At 37.6% G+C, this 20,311-nt stretch overlaps 1 protein-coding gene across 1 annotated transcript in view; it reads right to left on the bottom strand.

Moving 5' to 3' along the window:
• CDH11 (cadherin 11) overlaps positions 1 to 16,444 on the bottom strand; it is a 362,024-nt gene extending 345,580 nt beyond the window's left edge. The window contains exon 1 of the mRNA XM_068693719.1: positions 16,400 to 16,444. The gene's annotated coding sequence lies outside the window, so the exon portion shown is untranslated. The remainder of the gene's footprint in view (positions 1 to 16,399) is intronic.
• Positions 16,445 to 20,311: the final 3,867 nt, after the last annotated feature.

Below are 20,311 nucleotides of genomic sequence, written 5' to 3' on the forward strand. Positions count from 1 at the left end.
TATAGGCAAGGAAGCTGTGCTGATTTGTTTGTTTTTAATTCCATAAAACAGACTTGAACTACTTCCCAGTACCAGTCCCTTCAGTACAGTAGACCAGTATCCTCCTCTACCGGAATAACTGGTGGCAATTTTTCCAGTAAGAATACATTGACCTTCATCCTCCTCGTCTCTCCTACATTGATACAAAGTACCAGGTACTATGGTTTATTACCAATGAGCTTATGGATTCCTTTCTTCCCAATACAAAACTCAAATTAGATTCATCAGAGAGTATGTTGAAGGAAAGCAGTGGGATTTCTTACTGTGAAAAGCAGGTCTGACAGAATTCTTCTTCAGTCTCGGATATGCTGAGCAGATAAAGGACACTTTGGTCACCGAAAACTGCCAAGTTCAATTTATTTGTTATTTTTTAATATGCCAAAATAAAGTACTGTGTAGTTTTCCAGTACCTAATCAAAGTCCAATATATTTGCGAGGAAGAATAGGTAAGGAAGGGAAAGAGGATTCATTGCTTAATAGAGTGTGCTGCCATGGTATGAGCCCTGTTAAGTCACATGAAGAATGAGATCTTACATTATTGGTGTCCTAACCAAAATTTCAGAATAGTATTTAGAAGCGAACATTGACAGAAATATAATACAAAGATCACACAGGTATGTATTTTTTGCCCATGTCCCCTGCCAGCATTATTACTGTACTTCATAGGCCTATTCTCTGAATGTGATTCAGAGTAACCCTATGACAGGAAAGGTCATAACAGAAGAATTTCTCCTAACCCAGCATACTTCTGGCTAGGCCAGGCTTCAAGTTTTGTTAAATCAGTTCTATCAAGTAGACAAAAAACTCTTCTAAATCATCCTTATGGAAATTTCCCATGTAAGAAAGAGTTTTTCAATTGAAGTAAATTGTTAACAATAGAAGCAGTCAGAAATAGATGTTTCCCACCTCGAAAACAGAACAATGCACCAACAAAAACTGGAGAAAAAAGAAACCAACCCACAGATTTTGGCAGAAAATTGCTGATTCAATGACAGACAAAACACTGGTAAACAGGGAGATACTTCAGATTGCTCCTTGATGCTAAGCAATAGCAAAGCACTGAGTTTGGGCTGCATCGCTACCTCAGACCTGGGTCTGTACAAGGTTTGCTTACAGGTACCTGCACACACATTTACACACCTTCAGCTATATTCAATTCACCCTTTACAATACATTGAACTTCCGCATGCTTTAAGCCTTCCAGCAGGACTGCAAGGAATCACAGTGCCAGTGTTCACACACAGGAAGAACTGGTCCATCACAGCCTGAAACTTGCAAAAATACCATCCCCATAACAAAAAAATAAAATACTTAGAGTTGAGTTTCACTTCAGTCCCATTAGTCTGGATGCATCCTAACAACTGATACTTCCTGCTTCACGCTGACATTTTTCCAAAACAAGTGGTTGCACAAAGAATACCCATGAAAACAAAAAGAAGGATTATAACAGACATGGATATATCCAGGTCTGAACAAATTTTAATTAGTCTGATAGCTCTCTATAAAGCACAACTGAAATGTTAGGGCTATCAATGAAATTATACTCCAGCTTTTTATGAAATGTACACTATTTTCTCATCCTCCAAGCTAATTAGGCTGATGGTTAGGACTGCAAAATACAGCTGCTTTCTTGACACCTTTAAGTTCAGCTAACACTGAACTCCGTTTTGTTGAACCTTTTCCACATTTGGTTCAATGGCAACAGACTGCAAACACAGAAAAATACCCACTTTAATTAACTTTTACTCCTTTCCAGGGGGTGTTAAAAGAAAACCAAGAGCTATTACAGAGACAAAGTGAATGAGCCTTCCAGGCAGTGAAGGCTATTACATTCAATTGTTTGGCAACACTTCTATTCAAGACTAACAATTTCAGAGACTTATGTTCTTAATAGAGCAGACTCAAACTCTTCTGATGAACAATTTTCCATCAGAAACCGCTGATTTTCTGGATCAAAACATGCTACGGGAATGTGTTTATTCCACTAAAACTTCTGATGGAAACCAGGCAGGCCAGCTAGAGGGCTGCTGGATTGGCTCGGCCGCCTGCCTGCCGCAGCCAGGCTGGCAGCAGAGGCGGCAGGCTGGCTGCCCACCGCCTCCACTGCCTGGGCAGCTTGGCCCCCTCCTCTTGGGGTCAGGCAGATCACGCGCTGTAATCGTATCTAGTATGGAAACCATCAACATTTGGAGGAGCAAGACAAAATATTTCAAGCTTCCTAAAAATTATTATTCCAGTAGGGTTAGCAGGAAAAAGCTGTAGTTTTTAGTTTTTGTTTTCAGAAAAAAAGTTTAGAAATTCTCGTGTAAGTAATGTCTGTGGTCTTGCTCCAATTCAAAACCATAAAAACCAAGTCACTCATCAGGCTTTCTGCAGAACAGGAGCTCCAGGTTTGGTGCGCATTGAGCTATACACAAGCAACTGCATTCAAAAGGAGAAGCCATAACCAACTGAAGTATTTCTATGATAACAGGCAGAGTTAGAAGACAGTTACTGCCTTCACTTTTCCAACAACATAAGGAATTTTTTAGTGTGAAAAAACTTAAGGGTTTATGAAAAGGGTTTTTCTTTTCTTGCTTGTTCTGAAGTGATATATTAAAAAAGACCGAATTGTTATCTTTATAACTACCACAGGTTGCGCTGGCAGGACTTGAAGGCCACATGTTCAGAGTAGGCAGGTGACATACCTTTTATACCTTTTTTTTTTTTTTTTTTCCCTAACAACCCCCAGAAGCACCCAGGCTGTTTGTTCACATGACCACAAGTGAGCATGTGGCAACCAAATGCAAGCATCCATTGTACAACATACACAAGCCCAATGAACCTTCTAACAAGTGACCTTTCCAAACCATTTCTTGCAGGAGTTACATTCAGGACATCCTACCACATGTGCCACTCCAAGCTGACATGAGTGGAAAATGCATCCTGTGGTCACAGAATGTGCACAGCTAGGATGCAGACTACATGCTCAGTATAGACACCCCTACAGTCTGCTAGAAGGCTAGGTATCAAGCACGTTTAACTTAATATACTTTAATCATAACAGCAGGAGCAAATTTCTACACCCCAAAATCCTGGCCACATTTAAAGTACAATAACCATAAATTTAATTCCTGAACACCTAACTTTTCCCTAGAATAACTGCATTTAAAAATTCAAATGACAAAATAAACCATTATTGCTTACTAATTTTCTCTGAAAGTCTACATTTTGTTCACAGATTTTTATGGTGCTGAGCCATGCAGCTATAGAGGTTTTGAAGTTTTGTTTTGTTTTTTTTTTTTTGCATAAGATCTATTTCAGCTTTATTACATTGTATAGGCAAGAGCCACGACGAAACTGAACAGAACCAACAGGATTCACAGACATGAAGCCCAGGACACCTTGCACCACTGGGAGAATGTTTCTGCCAGAAACACCTTTTAGTAGTTTGGTACTGCCATTAGTCATCTCCACGAACATTAAGCAGCAGTAGCAGAAGCACACATTTAAAGAAATAAGAGTTGCCTTCAAAATGGCAAAAATCTGTTTTTCCCTCACATGTGCTAGAAGTACGGGAGTTGAGTGCTTTGCCTTCCTCGGAAAACCCTTGATTCCATAATCTTTAGAAATCAATGCTATCAATGTTCATGTTTAAAAATAACCTTGCATTTACCACAGCTAGCGTTTTTACTCCCTGCGTTGCAAACACTATATATAGTATGCACGAACCCACATTGGAACGTAAAGGTGACACAAGCACAGTGACACAAACAGGACATATAGATTAGGGAGTATTTATAGACTGCAAAAAAATATTTTGCCAATATTGCTTGATCTACCAGGCAAGGACAAATTTTTTTTTTTTTTCCTGGCATACCACATACAGAGATTGACTGAAATATATTCTACACCATAGTACCCAAACCCCATTGGAACGTCAACTATATCAGTAATACGGTGGTTCTGCCACGTGTCATTGTATCGGGCTTATGTGGCAAGGTTTTGGTCACAGGGGGGCTACAGGAGTGGCCTCTGTGAGCTGAGCCCAGCAATTGCCCCATGTCGTATCAGAGCCAGCTCCAGAAGGGACTCTGACTTCTTTGCAATAGGCAATACATTGAGTGAATCTCCCTGTACTTAGTCTGTTTTGCCTGTGACAATAACTGCCAAGTGATCTCCCTGTCCTCGCCTCAACCCATAGCTTTATTTTTCATCATGGTTTCTTCCCTTGCTCTTTTGAGTAGGGGGAGTGAGAGCAACGTGTGGTGGAGCTGAGCTACCAGTCGGTGTGAAACCATCACAGTCACACACCCAGGCAGATCTGAAGTAGCAGAGAGAAAATACCCATTTAAAAATACTAATATTGCCAGAAGTGTTGGTGATTGACATGGGGAATATTCACGCAGTGCAACTTAAAGCCCTATAAATTACAACAGAAAACTCCTAAATTAGGTGTTTTAAACCTGCAGGTAAAAAGATAAATACTTTGCTCATGTAGCACCTTTCTCTGAGTCAATATTGAGTCAAGCTTCCTACCACAACTATAATACCTTTAATAAAATAAAGCTAACTCCAGAGTTAATCACAGTCAGGCTTTCGGAACCTTAAGAATAAATGTTGTGAACATTTCAAATATCAAGAGATTCTATAAAATTGAATTTGTACTCATTTTACTTCACTTAGTTAACCTTGATTTCCCAACATGAACTGACGCATAACATCGCTGTGCACTACTCGACAGCTCCCACTAGGCGCGAAAACCAACTCCCACTTCACTGTTCTCCATTCATATGGCAGGGCAGTGGGATGCTCCGGGCATTTCACCTCACCACCCAGGCATATGGACCTCCCATATGGCAAATATCGGATCCACCCCAGCAGAGAAGCTTCAGAGGGTGCTCTGAAACCCCACCACAGCTGCCCTGCCCAAGCAAAGAACAAGTTCTGCTCAGGAACCTAAAAACTGGCCCAGCTGTTCTGAAAAACTCCAAGAAACACGTTCCATTGCTAATGCTTTGTAAACTAAGTTGTACTAAGGTTACAGAGTCAAGTCCCAATCTCTGAGTGGGAAGTTTGGCTTTGCTCCGAACCACTACAGTAGAAAAGGTACGACACAGAAGATGAGTGCCCTCTCACTGCTGAAGTCTAGGTAAGGCAAACGTAGCATTTTTCCAGAGTAATACAACACCACATCCTCCTCTCTTCATCCACTCGAGTAAAGTCTCATCAGTGGGTATATTTTGTAACAACCGAAAGCAGAATTTACCCAGAGGTACCTTCCTTCAAAAGCTATTTAGCTGTTAAGTTTTTTGGTTTTTATTTCCTCCTTCCATATGCTTAAAAGTTTGTGCTTTTCCAACACATTTCCAAGCATAAGTAGTCTTTGACAGTTAATTTTGTTGAAGAAAGTGGTAACTTAATTGCTTGAGTTAGCTGAAAGACTACATCATGTGCTGTTTCAGCGTGTTTTTATTTCTACTCTGGTACAGCATTAGTTAAAGTGTTAAAGAGCATATAACTGTTGGGCATGACATAAAGGAAACAAAATCAATGAGATTTACCACCCAAGGCAGTCCACAAGGCAGTGCCAGTTATCTGAACTGAGACAATGGAGTTTTGTGATTAGAATTTTACTGATTAAGCTGCATAGGGAGCTCTTGTTGGTTTCTGTCTTTTCTTAATCCAATATAAGTTTTACTGGCTCATTACTGCCAATTAGGAAAGACTTTACTTTAAAAATTTATTGAATGCTGATGATGAACAACACAAACTCTTATGAAGTGCAGTATTAATTAGATGTCAGACTCTGAGTAAACTCAGATAATGAATAACAAGCGTAAATACTCAAGGTTTCCATAAACTGCATTATAGCATCATAGATGCAACACAACACTTCACTTATGATTGAGGAAGCCTTTTATTTAAGCCCACAGTCTGGGGCTCTTTCCTGGAAATATTTTGGTATGAAGCAAGGAGCACGTGAGGCACTCGAGGAGGTTTTACTGCGCTACAGGAACCATTCACTTCTTAAAAGCAACCCCTAAGCAAACCCACTCCAAGAGGGGTGAACACAACCGAGTGCTGTTGTGGTCTAAGTGAACTCATTAAGTCTTTTCAGACCAAGGTCCTAAAAAGGTTATTGCAGAACAACAAACATGACTGGTACTAATAAGGACCCCTGTGGGGGCTGGAAACAACACAGAGGTCCACAACCAAAGAAGCAGAGAGCCTTCCTTCTTCCACCTGCCCCTAGGGAACTGCTCTTGCCATGGCTTATGCCACACCTGATCCATAGTCAGATGACACCATCAGTCCTTAGGACTCAAACACTTGGAGTTATAAATTATTTTAGTTTTCTTCCTGTGCTGGGCTACTCTCATGCATGAAAGTGGAATTTGGCATCCTTTGGATAACATTCTTAGATGTGGCTGAATTAGTGTCCCCCAGGTTTCTTCTGGGACACTATGTTTTTCTGATTTTAGGTAGCTTATATCCACTCTCATAATTCAAAATGCATTCACTTAAAAAAAAAAAAAAAAAAAAAAAAAAAAAAAAAACAAAAAAAAAAACAAAAAACACCACTTGTACCTTAAAATGACTTAAAAGCATTCTTCTTCTATACTCACCCAAAGAAGCTTTACCAGTAGTATTGTGGTTTTTTTTTTTTTTGTAATGATTTTGTTTCCATGGTTGTTTTTTTGTAAAAGGAGCTCGACACAAAAAAGACTGATACAGTTATGACTAAGTATATAAATATACAAAGCTACTAATTAAGTAGCAGAAGCATTAAGATCAGTAAACTTGTCTCGCATCCAGCATTTAAAGTACACAGGTTTAGACTATGATAGACGCTGAAGTGCATTACATACGGAGAACTTCTGTGTTCATTCTTCTGGCTTTTAGCACCTACAAATGCTCAGCCCTTGCACGGAATTATTTTATTCATCCACTAAACCACACGTTTAGCATATCAGACTGGATTCTATTACTATGTAACATACAGTAATAAAGACAATTAACCAGTTAGGTCCTAGCTAAGTGGAGAAATTTTTTTCCTCCACCCAAACACCAGTTAATTCCCCTACACCTTTCCACTCCACGGCCTTCAAAATGTCCCGTTCAGCAGAATTGCTTAGGCACTTCCTGATAAACCGTTTTTCCACAGGCCAAAAAAAAAAAAAAATCAATTTTGAAAAAAGAAGCTATCACAGAAATGTATTTATGGACACCACTTCCATCTGTAAAATTCTTCAGGCTCAAAGGGAATTTCTAGTCAAAAGTCAAAGCCCAAAATAACCAGCAACCCAGCAGGCAGGTTATGATATCACCATGCTTCCCAGCAGGAATTAGAATCAGCATGTCTAACATTTGAAGCATACGTCTCAATCAGTGGGCTTATTGACTTTCTGGGGCTTCCACTACCTGCCTTTTCACTGACAAATGAAATTAAAGGTTTATTTTATCTTGATGTAGAATAAAAACAATTTAGAAGTTAGCAGAAATCTTGTTTTACAGCCACCTAGTATTCATTGAATTAAATGCTAACAGGATGGTGCAAATATTGCTCATCGTCTATGTATGTTTTTTTTTTTAAATGTTAACTCTTTTTATGCAACCATTGAGCAGTTCCTTCATGTTTCTACCAAAGGAATACTATTTGAAGTGTTTTAAAAATTCACCAAATATATTCACATTTTTGTTAAGATATGGGTCCAATCAAAAATGTATGTATATACATATGATCTGTACACACATTCCCAAATGCTTATTGTGAAAAAAAAATTCTATCTTAGAGAAGTAGTCCTAATAAGATTAACAAACAAGAAGCGTATGTATAAGGGCCCTTTACAAAATCAAACCCTTGTACTGTTCTGTGGTAAGGAGCTTCTTTCCTTTCTACGATATCATCCTCTGAATATTAGTGACAAGTAATATAAAGTTTCCTGGCTAGGGTAAAGTGTTTATTGAAAGCAAGCCACAATTTATAATAACATTAAGCATAGTTTTAGAGTGTATATGGAGTACAAATGCAAATGGGGATCTTTCTACTGTCACATATTTCAGTTTGTAGCACTATCTCATGAATTTGCCATATAATACAACCACTGTGTGTTAATGAAAATGAGGCAGTGGAAGCTCATATGTCTCTTATTTGCGTTCTATCATTAAACCAAGTATCAGCATTTGTAAAATCTCCAGAAGCACAGCTACTTAGGTATATTTATTATCAAGTAGTGTTATCTATTCTATAATTTAACACTGAAGCTAGCTTTCTAATGGTAAGCCCCATTTTAGAGGTTGCCTCCTCCACCATAGCTTCCTCTAAAAAGCAATCTGTTTCTCTTAAATGTCATGTGCCACATCACAATCAGGATAAGAATTTTCCTGTCCAGCTTAAAAAAAAAGGAAAAGACATTTAAATACCCCTTCTTAAAGATCTCTCTTGTATGTAAAACACTCTAAATAGCCTGTACAACCGTATTTGTGTATACACATCATTATACACAATTGCAGTCCTTCTGATAGGTCCATCAGGTCACCAAGGAAAATACTTCCTAATACAGGAGCATTACAGAATCACAGAATCACAGAATTTCTAGGTTGGAAGAGACCTCAAGATCATCATCCAACCTCTGACCTAACGCTAACAGTCCCCACTAAACCATATCCCTAAGCTCATTAGGCACATTAACAGAGAGAAAGTCAGGAGCTGAACAAAACAGGCTGTAAAGAACGGGTATTGCACTGACCTCAAATCCAAGGTAATGGGGAAAGCCTGGTTACCTTTATGACCTTTATTATCATTTTCATCAGTATTTCATTTTCCTTCTCTTTATAGCAAGAACTTCTTTTTTCCATCCATGCATATAGCTGGAAATTCAAAAAGTACGTCAGAAATAATCTCCTAACATTATCTATAGGAACATCCAAGCTCCAGCTGCAGCAGTCCCTACCCATCCTTTCCATTCCATGAAACTTGTCTTCAAAGACTCATCCAGGCTGTAAATAGCAAAAGTAGTATCATCTCATCTCCCTTTATATATATAAAATAATACTACTAACCTCAAAGAGGACAACCTTTACAATGTAATTCTCAGATTTAGGAACATCTAAATTAAGAACATAGCAAGTGACAAAGGTTCATCCTTCCTTATTGCAGCTTGTTATTATGTGCAGCTTCGCAGAAAAAATAACTAAGTAAGAACTATAAGGAAGACCCAGACTACACTGCACTTGTTTTTGACTGTGCATTCCCTCTAATGTCTCTAGGATTCCGTAACTTTATCCTAATAATGAACTTGCCAGTGAGCCTGTCTGCAGATTCTAGAAAGCTACACATCACAACTCCTCTGCAGCATCTTTACTTTTGTCTGTTGTTTTGCTGTTCGTCTTGACATGTATGTGCTCCTAAAAAATTATTTCCAGACCATTAAATGGTGGGTACATCACTCTTCATAAGATCTTGTGTCAAGTTCCAGATTTCTGCAGACCTAATAAGATCTTTTACCCACTGATGCTGAAAGCACTGCAATAGTAATCATGAGAAATGATGCAAATAACTGCTGTGCCCAACCATTGCTTAGAACTGTAGATGCCTACCTTACCATCAAGTCTCAAATATTGAAAGAACACACAGAAAAAAATACACATATATAAAAATAGTAACATGATAAAGGTAGTAATTTTTCAGTGATGAAACGGTATGAAAGTATTGAAGAGATTTATATATTTTTTTTCTTTGTGGCTAGGTTATGAATATTCACATTTAATAAACTTTAAAAAGCAAATGGTTGAAGAACTAAATAATTTTAAAAGACCAGTATTCAATTGCACAATAGAAGAAGTTGTAAGATCTTTGGATATGCTCGAATAGCAGCAGAGTACTGCCGATTCCTTGATCACCCTGGTGTAGACTGGTCATCTGACATAGGAAACTGCTCATTGACGTGGTAATTTTTTTTAGATAATTATAGCATGGGTTACCAAGAACTTACATATGCTGTGTGAAATAAATCCCTGTCTTGACAGATGGGCTGCAGACTGCTCTCTTTTGAAGCTGAAACGGCTGTTTCTGGAATCCTGCTGGAGACAGCTTTGCCCTCTGCCAAGACAGTGGTGCGGCAACGCGGCTCAAAGCACCGCGTGGGCAGTGCAGGACCACAGCACCAGCTTCCATTTCAAAGGGGCAAACAGAAGTGGGGAGGAAGGACAGACACGTTTGGGGCCAAAAATTAAAACAGCTCTAAAGAGCAGAAAAAAAAACAAACAAATATCAACCTCAAGGCCTGCTCTTCCTTAACTAGACAGTTCTCCAGTCTAACTATGCTCGTTGCACTTGAGCTCCCACTGAAATCAACAGTTAAGACGAAAAGTATGGGAAACAAAGTTTCTTGGGTTAAAAAAAAAAATAAATATGTAGAAAGTCTCTTTCGTAGCCTGCTACAAAAAAAAAGGAAAGTCAGGAAAGTGAATGTGAAAGAAGCAGTTTACTGATTCCTCAAGATACTGCTGATGAATTTTTTATGAATAAATTTTGAGTTTATTCTGTGTGCTGTAGAACTCTCCCTAACACTCTCTTTTTAAGAAACGGGAAAATAGAATATTACTAGTTCCTAAGAATTTAAATTATATAAAGGAACCTTTTTCACTTCCAAGTTTTACAAACCTGTATCATCTTTGGAACAAAAACTCAGATTTCATATTACTCCTTCGCATTTATATTGTCAGATGAACCATGGCATTAGGCTTAAAAGCTAAGCTAGACAACAGTACTGCTCCAAAGGCTGCATAGCAAACAAGAAAAAACAATTAAACTTTCTATGTTTACAAGTGAGGATCTGCTGTAAATAACCATGTCTAGTAGATCTTGCGGTGGGAAGATGAGATCAGAATACCGAGAAGTGACTGAAAAGGAAGGAATAGTGATCAGCAACAGACTACAGAAGGCTTGAAGTATTCCCCCCCCCTTCTTGGTATTACTCTGATGTGACAACGAATGTGTGTATTTTCTTAAACGTGTGTCAACCACTTTTAAAAACTTATTCTCTGGAATGAAATCATAATTTAAGACAACCTGAAGATATTTTCTAATACCTCATACCATTCTCTAAGAAATGCTTCTGCAGTTCTCCCTCCAGACATTCTTGATGTTATCTTCTTGAAACAACTTGATCAGCAGAAGAAACCACCATCAGAAGGCAGCAATTAAATTGCTGATAGCAGCACTTGCAATACAGAACTACTTCTAAGAAAAGCAGGGTTGAACCAACAGATGCTGTCCTTTTGAACTCTGGCTCTTGAACAACTAAAGCCTAATTCTTTCAAGCTCTTCCTTCACCAAAACAAACAAACAAACAAAAAAACAAACAAACAAACACCACCCACACAAAATACTTCTGTGCTCATTTGAATCTCAAAAGCATGTTGTCATTCTTCAAATGAACTTTACATCTTCAGTATGTGACAACTGTACATCCCCAATGAAATGGTCTAAGCAACAAGCTGTACCTGCATTCCAACAGAAAGGAGAGCTGCAGGATGCAATGAGCGCCAGACCTAAAGCACTCTATTTCCATTTCTTCCCTACATCATCTCTTTACAGTGCAGAAATATTGTCTCATTTGCCCTTGAGGAGATAAATTAAGAAATGCTGCTACACAACTCTCTCTTTAAACAATTACATAGATTCTCATTTCAAAGGACATTTTAAAACCATTCTCCCTTACAAAACATTAGCATATGCTTTTTAAGTGCTCCTGAAATAAAATTTGTATCACTACAGTCACAGCGTTAGTCTGTCTATAGCAGCTAGTATCAGCTGCCTTGTTTTTAGGACTTGAATCAGAATATCCTTGCTTTGAGTGTTTTCTCTCTGGGGTATAAAATTTTACCTCTCAGTCCTCCTGAAAATTAGAAGGCAATCTAAAAACATCCTCCCCTCCTGTTTTTCATCTAAGTACCCTTTTAACCATCCCTCCCTTCCAGAAATGAAGTCAAAAGTCAGTAAAGATGTAAACAAAATTCCTTGTTTCTTTTCAAGAAACACAGTTGGATTTTTAAAAAAAATTTCTGAATTTCTATTACTTTTATTATGTTTAATAAAAGGAATGACTGAGCAGAACAAAATGAAGAAATTACAAAAGTGCATTATAATTGTTCCAACCTCCAATTAATATATCTTGCAATGTTACTGCATCTTCGCATGCGCAGCTCCCGACCTTGACACCTGCACAACCACCAGTCTCACTGTTTTGAGCTACCACCTCTGTACGCAGGCAACAACTTGTGCTGAGCTAAATCAGCTGAGCAGTGCTGCATTGATAATCATTCTGTTCTTAAAATTACACAGTGTTTCTTGCTCTCAGTATACAACTGGATTGATTAAATAAAGGTATTCATATTCATAATATTAGTGTAACAAGGCAGGGATAAAAAACAGACCTTGCATATTTTTAGACCAATCTCTATTCAATTGAAACTCATAATGGCTCATGTTGACTTGAATTAAACTTCCACTTCCCCCATAAGCTCTGGTTAGGAGAGGTTTTATTTTCATATGTTTAAGAATCCTGCACTTATAATTGCTTTAAAATCATCCATAAACAGGCTTAATTTCAGAGAGTCAAAAGAAAACAAGAGCATATTATTTACCACAGTTCAGCAATAAATGGAGATAAGAGCAGATTCTGCTTATATTAATTTAGGATTCTAAAAATTCTATAAAAAAAACCAAGATACTCATTTGAAACAGGCAATTTCCCTTGGGTTTTGTGCCAGACTTCAGTCAGAAGTGGGCCTGCTACAATGAAAATCAGGAAAAAATGGTACTATTTCATTGTTTTTTTCCCTAAATAGCCTTATTATAAATACCATCAGCTAATTAATGAACATCTGAAATATTTGAACACTACCACATTGATCCATACAGTCCCTGGAATACCAAGGCTTAAGCTCAAACATATTGGCACAGCAACAGGTGAAAGCGTTTGCCAAAACAAGGCATGCTTTGGAGAACATTACAAATTGCAGAATAAGACAACCTACATCCAGGTCTATTCAAACCTCAGCCAACGTTAGAAAATTTGCAGTTCTCCACAGAACTGCACACACACACAAGGCCAGAAGTAGTAAGGATTCTACTACACTTCATAGGTACCGACTTGGCTATACCAAATACACCGTTGTTTAATGATACTGATCTCAATGCTACATTCTACAGTTGTTCCACAAACACACAAAAAAAGTGAGACCTGGTACAGAGTAAACAACTGGTCATCTTGGTGTGCATTTAAAGTAAGTCCTTGCTTTTTCTAATCTGGTTTCATTTATTATTTTGCTGTTGGAAACACTCAAGTTTTCATCTCTATAATTTTAGTCCAGATGGATTGCAGGCTCAGATAACAACATAAAACTGGTTAATCAACTTTCATGCCATATTTATGCCGCAACAGGGAGATTTTACTGTTGCCTGCAGTTTAGCAGTGCATACTGTGGAATACAGCCAGTGTTTTATGTATCCTTAAAATCACGAGCTGCAGCCCATTTTGCTGTTAGTGACCCTAAACCTGCCACTAACAACAATCTCTTGTCTTTGCTGAACAGCGATTAAGTTAAATTTAATTCAAAAAAACGCAATACTGTTCCAGCAAGTAGAATTCTATTTCACTTACGAATTTTATGAATTCTCAGTCTTACTGGTTAAACTGGGCTCTCCGACACAAGATAAAGTCAAAAAATATTCACTTCCTATTTAGCTTGTTATGGCATCGCTGCCTGCATTCTTAATGCAAGTTTTTGGCTGTATAATATATTTCTTTTACAGGAACGACATTGTAACTGTAGCTGTGATTATCATATTTTGACAATAGTACTGCTTTGGGTTTACTGGCATTACCTCCCCCAGTATGCTGAGGAACTTGGATGGAAAAACTTGTTGAAAGCTGGTATGGCATTCTGTGTTTTATAAATCACTTGTGAACATTTATGGCAGCAAGTAACTTAGTAATTAAAATCAAATTCTATGGCTTGTTCAGAAAAGTCAAGACAGATAACAGTGGCTATTTGAACCACAATAATTACATATAGCTTGCAATTAACATTATTACTCATCAATTATAATGTATAATGCATCTTGCCTAACCACATGAGCAAGTAGTAAAAGAAGAGGGAATTAATCATCTTCCAGCAACTGGCCTCCCTGCATCACCATCACTTTAGCAATGGAACGAAACGAGTTCACCTACAACTTTAAGGTGTTATCAGTAAGTAGACTTCAATCAATGCATTCCATTAAGATTTGCTCTCAATGTCTTATTTCACCTATACTTGAAATTCAACATGAACCTGTCCCACATGGTTTTATTTTGCTTATTTAATGTAGCGTAATACCAATCAAGTGCTTATGATAAAGTATTTGAAGGTTTAAATGTCACACAGAAAACAGTTCTATCACAAAACAAAAACACACCCAAACTGACCCGGTGTTAAAACTCCCAGTACACAAAAAATGAAAGAATTGCACTACCAAATGGACAATACACTTTATGTCAAATAACTTTGTCTTTACAAAAACATAAAAATGCTTTCAAATTAAAAGCAGCTGCTAGGGATCTTTTTTTTTTTTTTCTTTTAATCAATGACTTGTTATTACAACCTTCTCTGGCATCAGAATACAGAAAAGATTGAAAAAAAATTTCAAAGGCAGGTTGTTTTATTACCTTGAATTACAATAACAACTGATACCTGTCAGTAGACACTCATTTTCATCTAGTATGAAGCACTCTGCCACTCCCAGTGATAAAAAATGAAAAATATAATATGAAATTATAACATGGGAAGCTATAAATTCATCAGTGGAGCAGGACTAAGTATTATCTGTTGGCACACTGCATTTAATGGATTTTAAGGAGAATGGAAAAGCACAAAACCTACAACTATAGAAGAGTGTGTGAGAGAATTTGAATTGACTCAAAAAATTTGTGAAAATTACAGAGAGTTCAAGTAGCAGTAGTTTAACAGAATACAACTGGTCAATACAAGAAGTATTTTCTCAGTTATGACCTACTTTAATCATATGGCTATGAAATTTGAGAGGAATACATCTCTGTCTTCAAAACTGCCTAAATCCCTTCCTACAATACCACTCCCTGAAGTTTCTGTTTCCAGCTTTTTTCCTTCCGCTAGGAATCACTTACATTGCGCACTTTACAGCCAGCCAAGGCCAAGTCACAGTCTCTCAGTAGCTAACCTGGAATTCACAGTATTTTATTGACACAACCAGTTTTGGTCTCTGAGTTTTCAAAGAAGCTGTACTTACCTATACCAAAACAGTTATTTCCATGCACTCCACTACTTGTTTTATTACGTTCTCGTCAATATTCAAGTACAATTCAATTAATTGCCAATAATATCTATAAAAAATGAGTCTAACTGGAAAAAAAACTTATTACTGAGTAAACTACAATTCAAGCGGTATAAATAAAAAGCTGCTTTAAGTTTATTATCGCATTAGCCATCACAAGCAATATGTAACAGTTCTCTAAAATGGTAAAACTATCCTGACTTCCAAAAGCCATTCCACGCTGTTTTCATTCTTTCTATAATAATGCACCCAAAAGCACAACAACTATTAGCAACACATCTGGGACTCAGTAGCGTAAAATGCCATACCACCTTTGTGGGAGGACAGGCCTGTAGTGCAGGCACAGACCCGGCTTCAATAAAATGCAAAAATATTCAGGTTGGCTGGGTGCCAGTAACATAAAGAAGGTACACGACTTGCAACTCCTTCGTAAGTTAAATAAGCATGGGAAAAACATCAGCTCCTTGCTGACGTGCCCGCCCTGTTACTGGTACTCACATTGATGCAGTGTTTATAATTGCTATGCTGCGGTCACCTTTAGGACTGTAATATAACTTCCAAATACTCAGAGGCAAGCAAAAGCTACAGCCAACTTCAAAAGGATGGAATTAGTGTTAATTTAATCAAGGAGAAAGGTCTGCTCTGCAGACTATTGTACTGAACCCAGAGGTGATTTGTTAAAAACCATCTAAAATACAGCAGATAGGAGGGTGAAAAAATAGCTGTGATGTCCTGTTTTTAACAGTGACCTTAGAAAAGTACAGAAATTCTAGGAACAGTGAAACTTCAGCATGGTTTTGTGTTTGGTTAATGACCAAAACAAGAATAATGATCATGTATTAATTATTAAAAGAAGTAATGTTTTAACTTGAGTGATGATGGCAGAACAAGTTAAACAGTATTTTCTCATAAAGCTGTACTTTTCTTTCAGGGAGCAATAAGGCTATACCAATACAGGTAATTCCCCTTCTGAACAGGAACAAGACTAACAAACAATTTCTCAAAACTCTGACCTACCTCACCAGTCGTTACTCCACCACTTTGATGTATTACTGTCTCTTCTATTGTCTTTTTCTGGTTTTCTTTGTTGGCATCCCACGTTTCTCTTTTCACTTTTCTTCCTTTAAAAAAAAAAAAAAAAAAAAAGTATCTCAGCCTTCTATAATGGAAAAGTAATATTTCAGATTACACACTAGTTATTTATTATTCTTTTTTTCTTATCTGTTGAGATATTTTGCTCTTTTGCACTGGAGATGCTTCATCTATACAAACCCAGCACACAACTCTAATCCTAACAACTCCCTAATAGTTATTAGCACACCCCTGTTAAATTTGGTGGATTAATTGTAGTTCATTAAGAATTCACCCTCAACACCAAAAAAAAAACACAACTAAGTAGATACAACCTATTTCTGTGAAAGCGAAGAAACATCAAATTTATGAGCAAAATGGATTCCAAGGAGAATCCATTTCTTCCAAGGAAAATCCGTTTCTTCAACGGTAAGGAGCTGGTGAAAAAGAGTTCTAACTCCAGACCAACAGTATTTCCAAGACAGGAATCTGCAGAATAGTTCAGCTTTCAGTACAGAGGCATCCTTGCTGACAGTAAATAAAAATAAATACATAAATAAAGATCAGTAGAAATGGATCAATAAAACATGAAAACTACAGAAAACTGTCATATCCACAAGATATATCCACAAGATTTAGTGTAATAAGCCATCTTCCTTCTGCTAAAAATCTGTTCTCTAGCACTAGAATAATAAAACGTATTTTAATAGTGGTATTATGTATATTTTAAACTCATTGAAACGTTGTCTTTTCTTTAGTTTTCTACTATTTCAGCTGAGATATCTCTGTAATCATGGAGTACAATATACTCTGCTTACCTGAATGGTAAGGGAAAGTTACAGAGCTTACTAAATCATGCATACTTCCAAGGAGCTCTTGATTGTACAAAATGAAAAGAATTAATACTGTAATTTTACAGTGGTTTCTCCAGTAATCCTTAATCAGCCTCATAGTATATAACTACAGCCACCAAAAAATTAAAGCCTTAACTCATATACCCAGGCTCCATTATGATAATTACTCAAGTGCCCAGATAAACAGTATTCAGGGTTGTTTCCCATCTTCCTGTCTGAGAAGACAATCTATCCACAAGTAGCAAAACAAGGCAGAAATTTAAAGTTTTCTAAGTATGGTTCTTATACTTTATATCAACATTATATAAAGACAAACAATACTAGAGGTACAGCTTCTTCAAACAACCTCTGAGAGTCCAGATATGAAACATCTTCAATTGAAATCATAGATTCTGCTACAGGTTCAAACTAGATTCATATATGTTTATTACCATTTATAAGTCCAGAAGCATACTAATGTGACACCAAGTTCCTTCTTCTAAGCCCAAAAATGATACCACTGTGCCTAGAGTAGAACCTTGATGCAGTGACCACAGATCTCTGAACAGCAGTGCCATTCAGTTAAACAGGTTGAGCAGCTCACACCATAAGGAGAATTACAAACAGAAACTGACACGAGCCTCCCCAGTGCTGAGGATTAACTGCAACATTTTGGGTGTTTGATAAATCAGGGGAATACTTTTTTGAAGATCTCATAAGAATGGGAGTTAGTTGCTTAAGATCAAGAAGGGTACCACAGGAATCACAGAAGCACATAAACATGAAACGTTGAAGTCTGTTGAAATCCCATGTCCCTCTAGACACTAGCTAATTTATTTTGGGATACAATAAAGTAATTATTTCCCAAAGAGATTCAAACTAGTCAGAAGTTTCTGTTTGTTTGTTTGTTTCCAAAGCAATGGTAACTGGTAACAATAATGGAAGTATCAAAACCCTTTTAGTAAACATCAGGATAATTGTAGGGTGCATAATATTCACATTCAACTTCCATCAATCCCCCAGCTCTAAGACCAAATACAATGGACTACACAGTCACTTGAGTAGTTAGTTCAGTTTTTCCTGCTGAACATTCCATTATTTTACACAATATTTATTGTATTTGGTAATTACTGAGAAACAAGTTACTAGTGGAAATATCTTTCTTTTAGTATTTGATTTGTAACTGATTTCTAGCTCTTGTATAACATAAACCAGCTGCAAAAGGATCCCAGCAGAACTGCATGCTGTCAGGGGTCCTCATGCAATCTTTTCATAGATTGAATATTGATAACTCAGATTTTAACTATTTAATGTCAAAAGTGGCTTCAATAAAATGTTTAGATCAGTAGTTCAAACAAAACTTTAGCTAACACATAAATCTCACTGTAGCCTAGGTCCACCACAAGGGCTCCACAACCATGAAGAAATGCCATGCAAGATCATGGATGTTTGCCAGAACGCGCTCTTTATCCTAGAAGCTCAGCATATAGTCATGTATAGTCATGGAGTGGGTTTTCCTTCCTCTCCCCCCCCACCGCCCTTTTTTTTTTTTTTTTATTTCCTTCTCTTTATGTGCTTACATCCGCAGAAAGGCCTCAGCATCTTGCAGACATCCCAGGTGTCAGTTTCTTCAGAACAATCGGCTTGTGATAATCCCTGAGTTAACTTTCCCTGATATGGTTTGGAGTCAGTAAGTACAATATTTCTTTCACCCTTTTAATCAACCTTTTAAATAATCAGTTCAACTAGAAATATCAGCCTGCACCTTTGCTTCACTGCAAAGCGATGAAACTTTCCAGAGGGGTTCAGACCTAGAGCTTTTAACTGCTTCTCCATTACTGCTCAGGGCCCTTCCGTCAATTATTTTCCTCCTGTTACCATAGAGGGTTCAGCTTCAGATTCAAGAAATACAAGAGCAGTCCCTGCATCCTTATTACCCCAACTAAATACTCAGGCAGCTACAGAATTTAAATAATGCCCATTGATTAATTTGGACATTCCCAACCCTTAGCAGCTATTGGAGAATCAGTGGAAGTTAGGAGATCGACATTTTTTGAAGTATTTACATCAGACCCCAGTGGCCTCCTGCTGCTCCTGCCCCATGAGCCAGATGGAGGCACTCACAGCACAAACCCTTTCTCTCCTGGTTGAATGCATTCATTTCTCACATAAGCGGACATGAACTCCAGTGTTGATCATAACACCACACCAACCCGCACTCACAGCTCAGACTGTGGGAGATGAATTCTCTAAACATATGGTGTAAGGAGGCTGCAATTCAGCCTGAAAACCTCCCGCATCTTCTTAAAAGAGTGAGGGATACAAAGCTGCTTTCTAAGGAGTCATACAAGATGCTTCCTCAGATACCGCACTGAAGTGTGGCACAGTTCACAGTTGACATACTGTGAAGTTAACAGCCACGTACAAATTTCAGTTGCACACTCCTAAAGAACCCAAAAAGCTTTGCATAAACTATAAGCATAGTCTCTTCTCACAAAGAAGCTAAAATTTAAGAGATGGGGCAGTGAGGAAGCATAAGGGAATTATTCCTTCACTAGAAGTAAGCCATTTTAAGTAGTGTCACCAAGATTCAACCACAGAAATTTAATCTTATAAATGTTTTTGAATATTAGGCTTGTAGTTCCCTACTTGAGTACGGATTTTCTTTTATCCTGGTGGTTATTGATCATGGTAGCACTCATGATGCTAAGAACACAACAATGCTTGGGGGCAGGTCTGTTTGGTAGCTAGAATCTACTATGAAGTACATTAAAAATATGTATGTGTAGAGGAGTCATACAGAGGTTCTACATCCCAATACCAGAACCATACAGAAAACAATTTGTTTCAGAAGGATCAGTCAATGAACAAAGGTTGAAATACTGAACTCCACAGAGCTTCCAGTATACCTGAAACCTCAAATCACTACATAAAATAATGCATGTAACCAAAACTCAGTCTTTCATTACATTGCATGCATATGCGGGACTTTTGTAGAATTTCTTTATTCAGAACACTGTTCAGT

The sequence above is a fragment of the Anas acuta genome, chromosome 10, assembly GCF_963932015.1.
Source record: "Anas acuta chromosome 10, bAnaAcu1.1, whole genome shotgun sequence".
Classification (NCBI taxonomy): Eukaryota; Metazoa; Chordata; class Aves; order Anseriformes; family Anatidae; genus Anas; species Anas acuta.